At 35.1% G+C, this 15,480-nt stretch overlaps 1 protein-coding gene and 1 long non-coding RNA gene across 3 annotated transcripts in view; one reads left to right on the top strand and one right to left on the bottom strand.

Annotated features, from left to right (window-relative positions):
• LOC109026182 (olfactory receptor 5H14-like) overlaps positions 1–15,480 on the bottom strand; it is a 229,512-nt gene that overhangs the window by 88,016 nt on the left and 126,016 nt on the right. The window lies entirely within an intron of this gene.
• On the top strand, positions 8,988–9,519 carry LOC129532403 (uncharacterized). The gene is made up of 2 exons (XR_008678139.2): positions 8,988–9,124; positions 9,232–9,519. It is a non-coding gene; the product is annotated as an uncharacterized lncRNA (long non-coding RNA).

Genomic DNA, 15,480 nt, shown 5'->3' with positions numbered 1-15,480 from the left:
GGTAACAGGGTTAAATTGATTACAGCACTGAGACAGAGATTAGAAGATGATGGGAGCAAGTTTCTTAAGATGTTAGTCTGCTCACAGAAAAATGTTGCAAGAGTGTTAGCAGCTAACAGTTGTCAACTGAGTCCCTTGCTAGGAAATGGCCTGAGCTGAAGAGAGCTGTCTTATCAAAGTTGTATCTCTTCCTTGGGGACAGCTTGCAACCAATGACTATTCATGGGAGGTGTAAATTCCAGAACACCTAGCCCTAATGCAATTCGGTCTCTGAAGGGACATCCAAAATCCTCACTTCCCCGCAGTAGTGGCTAAGGCTCTTGTTGTGACTACATTCAGCTATTCTTTCCTTAATAAATATAGGCCTGAGGATATTCCTCAACAAGTTTTTACATGTACATCTCCATCTCAGAGTCTGTTTCCTGGAGACTGTAGATTAAACAATTTGCTACACCCAAAATAGAAAATTACAAGATCAGAAGATGCAATTTATAACCCTCATAGATAAGCCATATATTAAAATATATCAAGTCACTGTACCAGCAAAGGATAGTGTCCCAAACTAATGGCTTTCAAAATATATTATTCCCTTATCCCTGATAGAATAAGCTATCATTATGATCCTAAGAAAAAAGGCATTTCAAAACAAACAGAAAAATAATAGACTACATCCACACAAAAATAATATTAAAAGAAGATAGAAAATGAAAATCAAAGCATTCCATTTGATAAAAACTTTTTCAAAGAATCTAACCATAGAGAGAAAAACTGACACAATGCCGCAACCTGAATTCATTATATTTAAGCACGTACTTCCTGATAGGTAAAATCATATTTTATGTAAAGTAAAAAATTAGAACAGAGATGGACAAGAAGAAATATATAAAATGGGAACTGGCTAAATGTAAAACATAAATTGGAGAAATAGATGCAATTATTTTAAAAAACTAATACTAAATTTTAAGATTTTCAAGGAGTAAGAGATTCTACAATTTACATAAGGGCTGTTGAAGAGAGAAAATAAAACTACTAGGGGAATAAAAATAAACACCAAAAGTAATAAAAAGAATTAAAGTCAACCTGATCAGCCTATGAGATTAGCAAGGGCAATACACAACACATAAAATTGGAATTTCCAAAAAAGAAGAAAATGGAGAAAAAATAATATTTTAAATGATAATCTAAGAAACTTTGGGAAATAACAGAAGACCTGAATCTGCCTATTGAAACACACTTGTCATAAATCATCCAGAATAGTGAGCTCAAATATATATCCTAATAAAAGTGTTAGACTTTAAGATAAAGAAAAATCATATGCACCTTCACATGAAAATACAAACTCACTTCCAAGGAAAGAAAATCAAAATGGTATCTGACTTCCTAACAGTAACATGCAAAGCAAGATAACTGTGGATCAATATTTTCAATAAACTCATACACAATGTGTGTGCCAAGAATTTTACACCTAGCAAAGCTATACTTTCCAATTTATACATATGGAAAGAATCAGAGAAATAGAAAATAGCATTAGAGCATCACAGTTATAATTATTGAAAACAAGATCAGCCAGTGGATAAAACTTTGAGAAACAGGATATCTGTATAGTTTCAATGTATCTCCCCAATATGTTCATCAAATATTGGGGTGCTGTTATAATGTTTTCACAAATTATTTGATAGTTCTGTTTCTAGGTGATAGAGCATAGTTCCTATCCCCTTGAGTGCAGCCTGGAATTAGTGTCTTATATGTAATGAATGAAGTGGCAGACCCTTCTTTAGCCAAGTGATACAGGCTAACAAAACCGGTAGTAAATCATGTTGATATCATGTACCCTCAGATACGATACAATGACAAAGACTCTTCCATTCTGTGATATTCTTCCCTTAAATCCCTAACAAAAGCCTAATCATGAACAAATATCAGACAAACTAAAACTAAAGGACATTGTATGAAATACGTAGCCAGTAATCTTCAAAAGTGTCAAAGGCATGAATGGCAAGAAAAGACAGAGGAACCTGTCATAGATTGGAGGAATCCAAGAAGAGTTGACAACTTTGGCTTCTAATAGGATCTCAAAACAGGAAAATGACATTAGTGGAAAAATCTCAAGTTCAACATAAAGCCTATATTTTAGTTAATGGTACTACAACAATATTAACATCTTAGTTTTGATAAGTGTGTCACGATTATGTACGATGTTCAAATTAGGGAACTTGGATGAAGTCTACATAAAAGCTCTCCATACCATCTTTGTGACTCCTCTGTAAATCTTAAATCTCTGTAAGTAAGGCATAATCATTATTATGATGAATGCATCATAATAAAAAAGTAAATGAAAAGTAAAAACAAAATAAGTAGAGGTAAGGAGAGAAAGCTAAAATAGAACAATCTCACTGATTGTCATATAAGTACTAGTGGTAGTCAAAAAATATTATTTAAAGCAGAGAAACCAAAAATAGCATTATAAGTGCAGACACAGAAGAGTGAGTATGTAATAAAGGTGTTAATGTAAAGATAACTAAAACAAAAATGTAAACTGTCTGAAATACCAGGAGAAATAAAAATCATATAAAACAAGATATAAATAAACAGTAAATACAACATCATTGATAAATATTAAATGAAATAATATGATAGAATTTGGACTAAACATGTCAGTCATTGAAGTTAATAAAAATGAATTCAACTAAACTATTACAGGAAAGATATTTTCAGACTTGCTTCAAAAGAAAAAATCTAGCTCTATACTTTGTACAAGAGATGTAGCTAAAACAAAGGAGAGTCAAAAAGTTACAAATAAAGTGATGATTGAGATGTATCAGATAAAGTATTGGAAAGAAACTGTATCTATAGATATAAAAACAGTTAAATAAATGCACAGTGGAGTGCTATGTGAGCGTTAAAAAGGAAAATATTAATACCTACTGATATGTAACAATTTACAGGTTATGTTGTAAAGTAAAAAAAAATAAAAATGAAGAGCAAAAGCCAAAATCAAGGCAAAATATGTGTTTGGATGCACACACACACACACACACACACACACACACATACACACAGTCTTATGAGTAAGAAAGAAGGGGAAATAAGAGTGTGTATATTTGTGTTTGGAAAGTTTGTTTCTTTTTTAAAAAAAGAAACAGAAATTACAAACCAGAAAACTGTGAAAATTATTACCTATTGGCCTCTGGAAAAATATCTAATATCCCATTGTGAGGCAGAAAAAAAAATACACATGAGTAGCCTAGACATTTTTTCTTTTTTTGTGAGACAAAGTCTCACTTTGTCAGCCTTGACATCTGTACCAGACAACAAGAAATCTGTCAGAGACTACTGAGGTCATATCCGAAGGACTGAGAAACCAATATGGTATTTTTGATTTGAGCTCCTATCGGTCAAAGAATAATAATTATAATTTATTAAGTTGATAACATGTTAAAATCTATGAATTCATAGTGATAATTTTGAAAATAATAATCTTCATAGGCTATTAGACAACACTTATTATTCTGAAAACTGACAGGTTTATTTATTCTGCTTTTTAATGTGGATTGTATCTATTTGGAGCTCTCAGGTTTGTATTCACTGAGAAAATAAAACTGAATTTGTAAAGAGTAAGAGAGAAAGAAAGGCCGGGCGCGGTGGCTCACGCCTGTAATCCCAGCACTTTGGGAGGCCGAGGCGGGTGGATCACGAAGTCAAAAGATCGAGACCATCCTGGCCAACACGGTGAAACCCCGTCTCTACTAAAAATACAAAAAATTAGCCGGGCGTGGTGGCGGGTGCCTGTAGTCCCAGCTACTCGGGAGGCTGAGGCAGGAGAATGACGTGAACCCCGGGGGGCGGAGCCTGCAGTGAGCGGAGATCGCGCCACTGCACTCCAGCCTGGGCAAGAGCGAGACTCTGTCTCAAAAAAAAAAAAAAAGAGAGAGAGAAAGAAAGACAGGAGAAAAAGAGGAAAAGAAAAGGAAAGACATGGGAAAGGAAAAAAAGAGTAAAAAAAGTAAAGACAAAACAGGAAAAAATAGAGCTAGGCAGAGAAGGAGGACAGATGCAAGGAATCCAACACAATCTAGAAAAATTAATTTTTTTAAATGCCAAAAGTATTCATTCTGAGATGCCATTAAGCCTGGGATAAAGAAAATCTTCTTAATGTTTCCAGAGAGATAATCAAGAAATGGGAATGAGAAAAACATACAATTTCTCAAAAGCAACACAGCATGCTAGACTATAAAAGAAAAATGCCTTCAGAGTGCAGAAGAAAAATTATTTCAAATTTAGATTTCCACACAAATTAAAATATAAATCGCGTGTGAACAAAGGCTGCCAAAGAGCCCGTCAAGATTTTTTAGTAAAATGATAGAATGAACCATGAAGAGGAAGATGGAGAGTTTGGAAACAGAATATCTAACAGGGAAATCAGCAAAAGGGAAGTCTCTGCTGGAAGGATGAGCATTGGGTCTAGAGTGCAACCTGTCTGGACTGGAGCAGGCGGACTGATCAATGAACAGGGGGAGGTAATATTGAGCACCTTTTCTTTTCTTTTCTTTTGTTTCGTTTCTTTTATTTTTTCTTTCTTTTCTTTTCTTTCTCTTTTCTTTTCCCTTTTTCCTTTTCTTTCCTTTCTTTTCTATTCCTTTCCCCTTTCCTCCTTCCTTTCTTTCCCTTTCCCCTTCTCTTTCTTTCCTTGTCCCCTTTCCTCCCCTTCCCTCCCCTCTCCTCCCCTCCCCTCCCCTCCCCTGCCTTCCCCTTCCCTTTGACCATGAGAATGCAGGTATTTCTTTACGATTTTGATTTCATTTCCTTTGAATAAATATTCAGAAGTGGGATTACTGGGTCATTCGGTAGTTCTAGTTCTAATATTGTGAGGAAATTCTTACTGTTTTACATAATGGCTATACCAATTTTTATTTTCACCAACCATGTGCAAAAGTTTTCCTTTCTCCTCATCTTCATCAACACTTGTTATCTCTTGTCTTTTTTTATAATAGCAATTTTAACAGGTGTTAGGTGATGTCTCACTGTGGTTTTGATTTGCATTTCCTGGAGAGTTAGTGATATTGACTGACCACCCTTCCCTTCCCCTTTCCCTTTCCTTTCCTTTTTCCTCCTTTCTTCCTTTTCTCTCTCTTTCTTTTTCCTTCCTTCCTTCCTTTCTTTCTTTTTCTCTTTCTTTTTTTCTTCTTTCTTTCTTTCTTTCTTTCTTTCTTTCTTTCTTTCTTTCTTTCTTTCTTCTCTCTCTCTTTCTTTCTTCTTCCTTTTTCTTTCTTCTTTCTTTCTTTTTTTCTTTCTTTTTGAAATAGGCTCTTGCTCTGTCACTCAGGTTGGAGCAAAGTGGTGTAATCACAACTCATTGTAGCCTCAAACTCGGACTCAAGGGATCCTCCTGTCTCAGGCTCTTGAATAGCTTGAGTAGCTGGAACTACAGGCACATCCTATCACACGCACTAATTTTTAAAATTTATTGTAGAGATCGGATCTCTCCATGTTGTGCAGGATGATCTTGAACTCCTAGCCTCAAGCAATCCTCCCCACTTGGCCTCCCGGAGTGTTGGGATTATAGGTGTGAGCCACCACCCCTTGCCTGAGCACCTTTTCTTACACTTGCTGGACATTTGTATATGCTCTTTGGAAAAATATCTTTGGAGGTCCTTTTTCTATTTTTAAATTGGCTTGTTTATTTCCTATTGACTTGTATGATTACTTATATATTTTAGACAATCTCTTATTGAATCATGGTAGGCAAGTATTTTCTTCCACTTGGTAGTTTGCCTTTTCATTTTGTTAATCTTTTTTTCTTTTTCTTTTTCTTTCTTTTTTTTTTTTTGCTGTGCAGACAGATTTTAATTTGATGTATTCTGTATTCTGTTCACTTGTTTTTCTTGCTTGAGATTTTGGTGTGATTTTTAAAAATAATCAAGGAACTTATTTGTTATTTTTAAGGAGTTTTACAGTTTCAGGTTTAAGTCTTTAATCCATTTTGAGCTGATTTTTGTGTATGATGTAACCTAAGAGTCCAATTTTATTCTTTTGCATGTGCATTTCTACTTTTCCAAGCATTGGTCATTGTTTAGATTATCCTTTCCCCAGTGCGTATTCTTCATGCCCTTGTGAAGATTTTTGATTATATATGAACAGTTTTATCTGTGGGCTTCTATTCTTTTCCATTGGTTTATTAGTCTATTTCTTTAATAATAAAAATAAAGCTAGGGGATTCACATTTCCTGATTTCAAAATGATTAAAAATCTAAAATAATGAAAACAGTTTGGCACTGGTGTAAGGATGGAAGTATAAATCAGTTGGGAAAGAATAGTCTCCTCAACAAATTGTGTGGAACAGCAGGGAATCTACATGTAAAAAATGAGTTTGGACCCCTATTTGTAAACTAAAGCTGTAATGTGTTAGTAATAAAACTATAATGTGTTAGAAGAAACACAGATATAAATATTTGTGGCCTTGGATTTTGCAACATTTTCTTAAATAAGACACCAAGATCATAAGTGACATATCAAAAATAGACTAGACTTCACCAAAATTAGAAACTTTACCTCAGAGAATGCCATCAAGAAAATAAAAGACAACCAATGGAATAGGATAAAATATATGAAAATCATATGTTTGATAAGGGAAATATATCTATAATTAATAAACAGATCTTACCACTTAATAATAAAATTACAAGTTACTTCTTTATAACAATGTCAAAGGATCTGAGTAGTTGTTTTTTCAAAGAAGAGATGTGAATAGCTAATAGTACATAACAAGGTGCTCAACATTATTAGCCATCAAGGAAATGCAAATCAAAACCACAATGAGATACCAGTTTACATGAACTCTAATGGCTATAATAAGAAAGACAATAACAGATGTTGAAGATGTGGCAAAATTGGAAGAATCATATATTGCTATTGGGAATATACAACACTGCAGCTACTTTGGAAAGCAGTAAAACATTCCTCAAGAAGTAAACAGAGTTGACATATGACCCAGCAATTTCACTCCTAGTATGTACCCAAGGGAAATGAAAACACTTGCTCATACACAAAATTCTACACAAATGTTCAGAGTAGCATTATTCATAATTAAAAATATTATTCTAAAGTTTATATGAGAAAACAAAAGACTAGCAGAGCCAACACAACACTGAAGAAGAACAAGGTTGGAACACTCACACTACCAGATCTCAAGACTTCTATAAAGCTAAGGTAATCAGTACAGCATGGTATTATTAAAAGAATATACACAAGTTTAAGATAACAGAATAGACAGACCATAATAGGCCCACATAATTATAGTCAAGTAATCTTTGACAAACTAACAAAGGCATTTCAATAAAGGATGATCTTTACGCAGATGGTGCTGGAACACTTGGATGTTCATATTCAAATAACGTAAGCCTAGACATACACCATACATATTTCACAAGTGCTGACTCAAAGTGGATTATAAGTCTAAAATGTAAAACTAGAACTATAAAACTTCCAGAAGAAAACATAGGAGAAAACTTAGGTGCTCTTCAGTATGCTCATGAATTTTAGATACAACACCAATAGCACAATCCATAAAAGAAAAAAAAAAAGAAAAAAAAATAGGTAAGTTTAAGTTATATTAAAATGTAAAACGTCTTCTCTGAGAAAGACACTTTTATGAGTATTAAAAGATAAGCCGTAGACTCTAAGTAAACTTTAACAAACACATTTCTGATGAAGGGTTTGTATACATAATATAAAGTTCAACAATAAGCAAAGAAACAATCCAATTTTAAAAAAAGGTAGCCGGGTGCAGTGGCTCATGCCTGTGGCCGGGTGCAGTGGCTCATGGCTAATCCCAGCACTTTGGGAGGCTGAGGCGGGTGGATCACCTGAGGTCGGGGAGTTCAAGACCAGCCTGACCAACATGGAGAAACCCTATCTCTACTAAAAATAGAAAAAGTGAGCTGGGCATGGTGGTGCATGCCTGTAATCCCAGCTACTTGGGAGGCTGAGGCAGGAGAATTGCTTGAACCTGGGAGGCAGAGGTTGCAGTGAGCCGAGATCGTGCCATTGCACTCCAGCCTGGGTGACAAGAGTGAAACTCCATCTCAAAAAAAAAAAAAAGGGTAAAAGATCTGAACAAACATCTGACCAAAGAAGATATAAAGAAGGTAAATAACATGAGAAGATGTTCAACATTATTTTTCATTAGGTAATTGCAAATTAAAACAATAAGTAGATACTTAGAATGGTTACAATAAGAAATTAAATATCAATTATCGGCAAGAATGTGGAGCAGCAAGAAGACACATATGCTCACTCTGACAGCTGAGAGCACCTAGAGCAATAATACTCTAGAAGCAGTCAGCACATCTATCACCCAGATCTGGTTTCTAATACCATCCTCCAATTACAAAAATCCAGGGCTTCTGAAAGAAATAGCTGATTCTAGGAATGCTGCGGGAAATATATGAGATATACTAGCAGCCAATAAAAAAGTGCCAAAAAATAAACCAACAAAAACACATCCCATATACACAATTATGGGTGTTTGTCAAAAGCACACAGGAGGTGAGGGAAATAGCTTCAGTGGCCAAAGTTTGAATGATTTGAGCTACAAAATCAACAAAGTAAAAGTAGAGGGAGGTAGAGCAAGATGACCAAATAGAGTCCTCCAGTGACTGTCTCTCCACACAAACACTAAATTAAACAACTATCCACACAAGAAAGTACCTTCATAGGAACAAAAAATTGAGTGAGTGACCTCAGTACCTGGTTTAAACATAGTATTAAGAAAAGAGGCACTGAATAACTTGGGAAGTAAAGACCTGCATTGTCTATACCACCCCTCCCTCAACTGCAGGTAGCATAGCATGGGAGAGATCATCTGTGTGCTTGGGGGAGGGAGAGTGAAGTGATTGTGGAACTTTGCAATGGAACTCAGTGCTGCCCTGTCACAATGGAACATAGCACAGAGCAGAATTCTGCCAGCTCACACAGAAGAAGCATTCCAACAAGCCCTGGACTAGAGGGAGATTCCCTGCTTCAGTGGTAAAATCTTGAGTCTTGGCTTCACCATTTGCTTGCTAAGGTGGTCTGGGGCCTGGAAAAAATTTGAGTGCTAGTCAGGCCACAAGGTCTACGGTTTAGGGTAAGCTCTGGTGATACACTTGGAGGCAGAGAACATATGGTGTAACCAAGTGTGACACCAGCTGTAGTGGTCAAGGGCTCACCTGTATTACCTCTCCCCAACTCCAGGCAGTGCAGTTCCAGGAGAGACTCCTGCTTGGTGGATGGAGAAGGAAAGATGTGGAGGACTATGGCCTACAGCATGGATACCAGCTCAGCTCCAGCAAAATAAAGCACCAAGCAGATTCCTGAAGCCCTGGATTCTAGGTCTTTGCTTTGCTCCTGAATGACATTTCTAGAACCACCCTGGGCCAGAAGAAAATTCATTGTCCTGATGGGATGAACCCAGTCCTGGCAGAATTCACCACCTGCTGACTAATGTCGTCTAGAGCCTTGAATAAATATCAGTTGAAGCCAGCCAGGTAGTAGTGGCTGCAGACCCAGGTGCAACCCTGCACAGTGCCAGCTGAGCTGGCCACAAGGGTGCACCCATCACCCCTCCTCCAACTCTAGGCAGCCCAGGGTGAAGAGATACTCCTTCTGATTGCAGAAAATAGACAGAAGAGAGCAAGAGATGTTTCCTAGTAACCCAGCAGATTCTCCCTTATCTACGAACCCCCAAAATGTGAGATAGGTCTCAGTTAATTTAGAAAGTTTATTTTTCCAAGGTTGAGGATGCACCCGTGACACAGCCTCAGGAAGTCCTGATGACATATGCCCAAGATGGTTGGGGCACAGCTTGGTTTTATATATTTTAGGGAGACATGAGACAGCAATCAATATGTAAGAAGTACATTAGTTCCATGCAGTAAGGCTGAGACAGCTCAAAGCAAGCCCCCCTACCCCAACCCATGAACATTTCAGCTCTCCATGAGTCCTGAAAGTTTTTCCTCTATTCTGATGTCACAATCTCCAGAGTTATCAGACACCTGCATTTAAGAGCACCTGTAGGAGTTTTACAGCTGATTATAAAGCTACGTTCTAAACAAGACCTAAACAAGACAATCATGTCCAAGAACACTCCAAGAACAATTGTCTGTGGATGAAAAAAAAGGTGTGAGGCAATCATAGTCAAAAGACACAATTGACAAGGAAATTTGTTATATCTGTGGTTCACAATAATTTTGACATAATGATTATGATTATTACTGATAATGTACAATAAGTTTTATCAGAATTACAGGAGTTTCCCATAATTTTGGAACACATACTAATAACATATTTATACAAATACAGCCCAAAGAAAACCAAACACTATTTCATATTTGACAATGCTTCCTGTATAATTTTTATACCCAGTAAGCCAAACTATGTCATTTTTTTGGACTTTAAAGAGCCTAATGTCTTAAAAGATTAATTAGGTTACAAAAAGACATAATTTATAATTTGATTTTGGAAAGTTTGTCAAATATAAAAGGTTTTAAACACTTGATATTACAAAATAAGATTACAGGTCATTGTAAAGTCATTTAACCAAAGTGATAATTCAAGGATTTCCAAAAAAGTAAAAACCTTCATTCTTTGAGCAAGGAGACTTAATTTTCTAACTAAAAATTCTAATTAAAAACAGCATGAAGCCAATTAGTTTTTCAAAATTTTGTAAACAATCAATAAAATTTAATTTTGATTATAAAATATAACTTCCATAAGCCTTTTATAACCTTTATTAAGGAGTTGGTTAATGTTTCAAGAAAACCTTATTCATCTGACATGGGAGTCTATATACTGGTTTTGCATCACTGTGCCTTCTATACTAATGATTAATTTATAGAGGAATGGAACTTATTTTATCTTTCAAAATTTGCCCTTACAATCTTATGTTCTCACTTGTTCTGCAGTAGTCCTTGGCCTGGGCTTTGAGGAATTGAATAGCTTATTCTTTGCCCTGTGTCTCAGGAATGCAGTTTATTTTGATTGGCATCTTCTATGGGGCCTGAAGATGAGGCTTTAATTGCTGTCAGTGTTTAAGATTTAGCAGGACTCTGTGTCCTTTTTAGACCCAGGAGTTAAAGCCCTGTAACCCAATGTTACAATGACTTAAAAGAACATACAGGAAAATACATGGATGTAATAACCTTAATTTAAAAAAATTATCTCAGTTTTTGTTTTCCTAAGCAAAGCAAAACTGACCATATAATACTTTTTCTTAAATAAAATTATTTTTCCTTAAGCATGCCTATAAGATTAAGAACATAGCCACAAAAGGGTAAATCTAAGAGTTATTGGCCTTAAAGGTGATGCAGAGAGAGAGATGCAGTAGAAAGTTTATTTAAAAAATAACAGCGAGAACTTTTCAAACTTAGAGAAAGACATGAATATCTAGGTACAAGAAGGTTAAGGAACCTCAAAAGATTCAACCCAAATAAGACTACCTTAAGGCGATGACAATCAAATTCTCGAAGATCAAGGATAAAGAAAAGACCCTAAAAACAGCAAGAGAAAAGAAGCAAATAAAATATAGAAGAGTTTTGATACATCTGGCATCAAGCTTCTCATAGGAAACCTTACAGACTAGAAAGGAGTGGGATGAAAGGTTCAAAGTGATGAAAAAAAAATTCCAACTTAGAATATTATGTTCATTAAATTATCATTCAAACATGAAGGAGAAATAAACCCTTTCCTAGACAAACAAAAGCTAAAATATTTTATCAATACCAGACCTGTCTTATAAGAAATTTTAAAAGGAGTTCTTCAATCTAAACAGAAAGTACCTTAACAAGCAACAATAAATCATCTGAAGGTATAAAACTCACCGGTAACAGTAACACAGAGAAATACAGAATTCTCTAACACTGTAATTGCAATGTGTAAAACCATGTATACCTTTAGTGGGAAGACTAAAAGACAAATCAATAAAAAAAAATAGCTACAACAACTTTTAAAGAGATAGACTAGATAAAAAGATATAAATAGAGATAACAAAAAGTCAAAAGGCAGGGGAAATGGACTTGAAGACTAGAGTTTTTTACTTTTCTTTTTGTTTTTTGTTTGTTTCTTTGTAATCACAGTTAAGTTGTCATGAGTTTGAAATAATTGGTTATAGAATGTTATTTGCAAGCCTCCTGGTAACATTCAAAAATACCTATAAAAGATATGAAAAAAATAAAAGCAAGAAATGTAAACATATCACCTGAGAAAAATCACTTTTACACAAAGAAAAATAGGAATAAATAAATAAAAGTGAGAGAACCAACAAAACAACTAAAAAACAAATAATAAAATAACAGTGTAATTCTTACTATCAATAATAAAATTGAGTATAAATAGTCTAAATTCTTCCCGAAAAAGATGTGACTGAATAAATAAATAAATAAATAAAACCCAAGGCCCAACCATATGCTGCCTACAAGAAATTCACTGCACCTATAAAGACACACATAGACTAAAATTTAAGAAATGGAAAAAGACATTTTATGAAATAAGAACCTAATAAAGCAGGAGTAGCTATATTTCTATCAGAAAATACAGATAAAATACATTTGAAGATAAAAACTATAAATAGAGACAAAGAAGGCTATTATTTAATGAGAAAAGGGTTAATTCAACAAGAAGATATAAAAATTGCAAATATATATGTACCCAATGCTGGAGCATTAGAAGAAATAAAGAAGATATTATTCAAGCTAAAGACAGATATAATAATACCTGGCACCTCAGCGTCCTATCCCAGAATTGGACACACCATCTAAACATAAAATTAGCAAAGAAATATCAGATTTAACTGCACTATAGATCAAATGGACCTAATAGACATTTACAGAATATTTTGTCTAACAGCTTGCAGAATACATATTCTTCTCCTCAGCACATGGAACATTCTCAAGCTTAGACCACATGTTAGGCCAAAAAACAAGTCTCAGTCTTTTTAAAGAAGTTATATTAAGTATATATTCTGACCACAATGGAATAAGACAAGAAATCAATAACAAGAGGAACTTCGGAAATTCTACGAACAAATGAAAATTAAACAATGTGGTCCTAAACAACATTGAATGAATGAAGAAATTAAAAGGAAAATTTAGAAATTTCTCAAAATAAATAAAAATGGAAACACAATGTATCAAAACCCATGGGATATAGCAAAAGTGGGGTAAGAGGAAAGTTTATAGCAATATGCGGCTATATCAAAAAAGTAGAAAGATTCCCATAAACAACTTAATGATGCATCTTAAAGATCTAGAAAAGCAACAGAAAATGAAACCAAAAATTATTAGAAGAAAAGAAATAAGATTGGAGCAAAATAAATGAATTTGATAATAAAAGAACAGAAAAGATTAATGAAACAAAAGTTATCCTTTTTCTAAACTCCAAAGGATGTAAAGAAAAGGCAATATTGACTCAGAGTCTATCTCTATCCAGATGAGCTGAATGAATTTGGGCAAGACATTCAGGATCTCAAGACATGAGATTTCTACTGAGGAAATGTGTAAGAATTAAGGCCTAATCGGTAGTTTATATATATAAAAAGTCTAGTAGTGCCTAGCAGATAGGTGGATAGGTGTATAAATTAGTTTTCTTTCATGTTTGTACTTTTAAGTGATGAAAAGATATTTTTGTTTAGCTATTAGGAATTTTTATAGGGAAAGAAAGGGAGATCAGACTGTTACTGTGTCTATGTAGAAAGGAAAGACATAAGAGACTCCATTTTGAAAAAGACCTGTACTTTAAACAATTGCTTTGCTGAGATGTTGTTGATTTGTAGCTTTGCCCCAGCCACTTTGACCCAACCTGGAGCTCACAAAAACATGTGTTATATGAAATCAAGGTTTAAGGGATCTAGGGCTGTGCCTTTTTAACAAAATGTTTATAAGCAGTATACTTGGTAAAGGTCATCGCCGTTCTCTAGTCTCAATAAACCAGGGGCACAGTGCACTGCGGAAAGGCGCAGGGACCTCTGGCCTTGAAAGCAGGGTATTGTCCAAGATTTCTCCCCATGTGATAGTCTGAAATATGGCCTCATGGGATGAGAAAGACCTGACCGTCCCCCAGCCCAACACCCGTAAAGTGTCTGTGCTGAGGTGGATTAGTAAAAGAGGAAAGCCTCTGGCAGTTGAGATAGAGGAAGGCCACTGTCTCCTGCCTGCCCCTTGGAACTGAATGTCTCGGTATAAAACCCGATTGTACATTTGTTCAGTTCTGAGATAGGAGAAAAACCGCCCTATGGTGGGAGGTGAGACATGTTTGCAGCAATGCTGCCTTGTTATTCTTTACTCCGCTGAGATGTTTGGGTGGAGAGAAACATAAATCTGGCCTACGTGCACATCCAGGCATAGTACCTTCCCTTGAACTTAATTATGACATAGATTCTTTTGCTCACATGTTTTTTTGCTGATCTTCTCCTTATTATCACCCTGCTGTCCTACTACATTACTTTTTGCTGAAATAATGAGAATAATAATCAATAAAAACTGAGGGAACTCAGAGGCCGGTGCTGGTGCAGGTCTTTGGTATGCTGAGCGCCGGTCCCCTGGGCCCACTGTTGTTTTTCTATACTTTGTCTCTGTGTCTTATTTCTTTTCTCAGTCTCTCGTCCCACCTGACTAGAAATACCCACAGGTGTGGAGGGGCAGGCCACCCCTTCACCTAATAGCTTTGTTTAGCTATTAGGAATTTTCACTACTTTCTGCCTCACTTATGCATGTCGAGCATCCCTTTCTGTGAATGCTGTGAACACATCAACAACATTCATTGAAATCACGGCAGATTGGTGGAATTTCTAACAAATAAGACAAGAAATAATACTAGGGTGAAAAGCAACTTGATTTAATCAATACTGTCAGAAATGGCGCTGTCATATATGATGAGCAATTAAGCAAACTATATGAAAAATTTAAATCCATAGGCATTTCGGTAAAAATAGACTTATTTTCAACCAGAGATAGAAAAATCACCATCATACAGATACTCTATTTCTGAGAACTTGAGAGAAAGTTTTTAAAATTTTAATTAAAACATTTAAATTTAAAATTAAAATTTCCATCAGTAAATATAAAAATTTTCTTCGTTAGAACATAAAAATCCCATGTGAATCCATATTCAATATAATCTTTTGAATGAATTCAAAGGAAGTTGAGAATAATATTCAAACATGCGATTTACTTCTCACAGATAGTGTTGATTTAAAAGGGATTAATAGTTTCAAACTTAGAATATGACTGATTTTGCAAGATTATGCTCAGGATTCCAGAAATTTTTCACAAATTTTGAATGGAAGTAACTTATATATGCTGACTTCCATTCCAGTATTTGTTGAAAATTATAACTACTTACAATGTGACAACTATTTCCTCGGGTAAGTAACTGAACTCTGAATCCATTTGTAACCTCAAATTAAGTATTTAGAAGCAAGATGGTGGGATAAGAGGCTTCCTTGATCAT

Source organism: Gorilla gorilla, chromosome 2, assembly GCF_029281585.2.
Source record: "Gorilla gorilla gorilla isolate KB3781 chromosome 2, NHGRI_mGorGor1-v2.1_pri, whole genome shotgun sequence".
In the NCBI taxonomy this organism is placed as follows: domain Eukaryota; kingdom Metazoa; phylum Chordata; class Mammalia; order Primates; family Hominidae; genus Gorilla; species Gorilla gorilla.
Note: the sequence above shows the minus strand (reverse complement) of the source record. Positions and strands in the feature narration are given on the sequence as shown.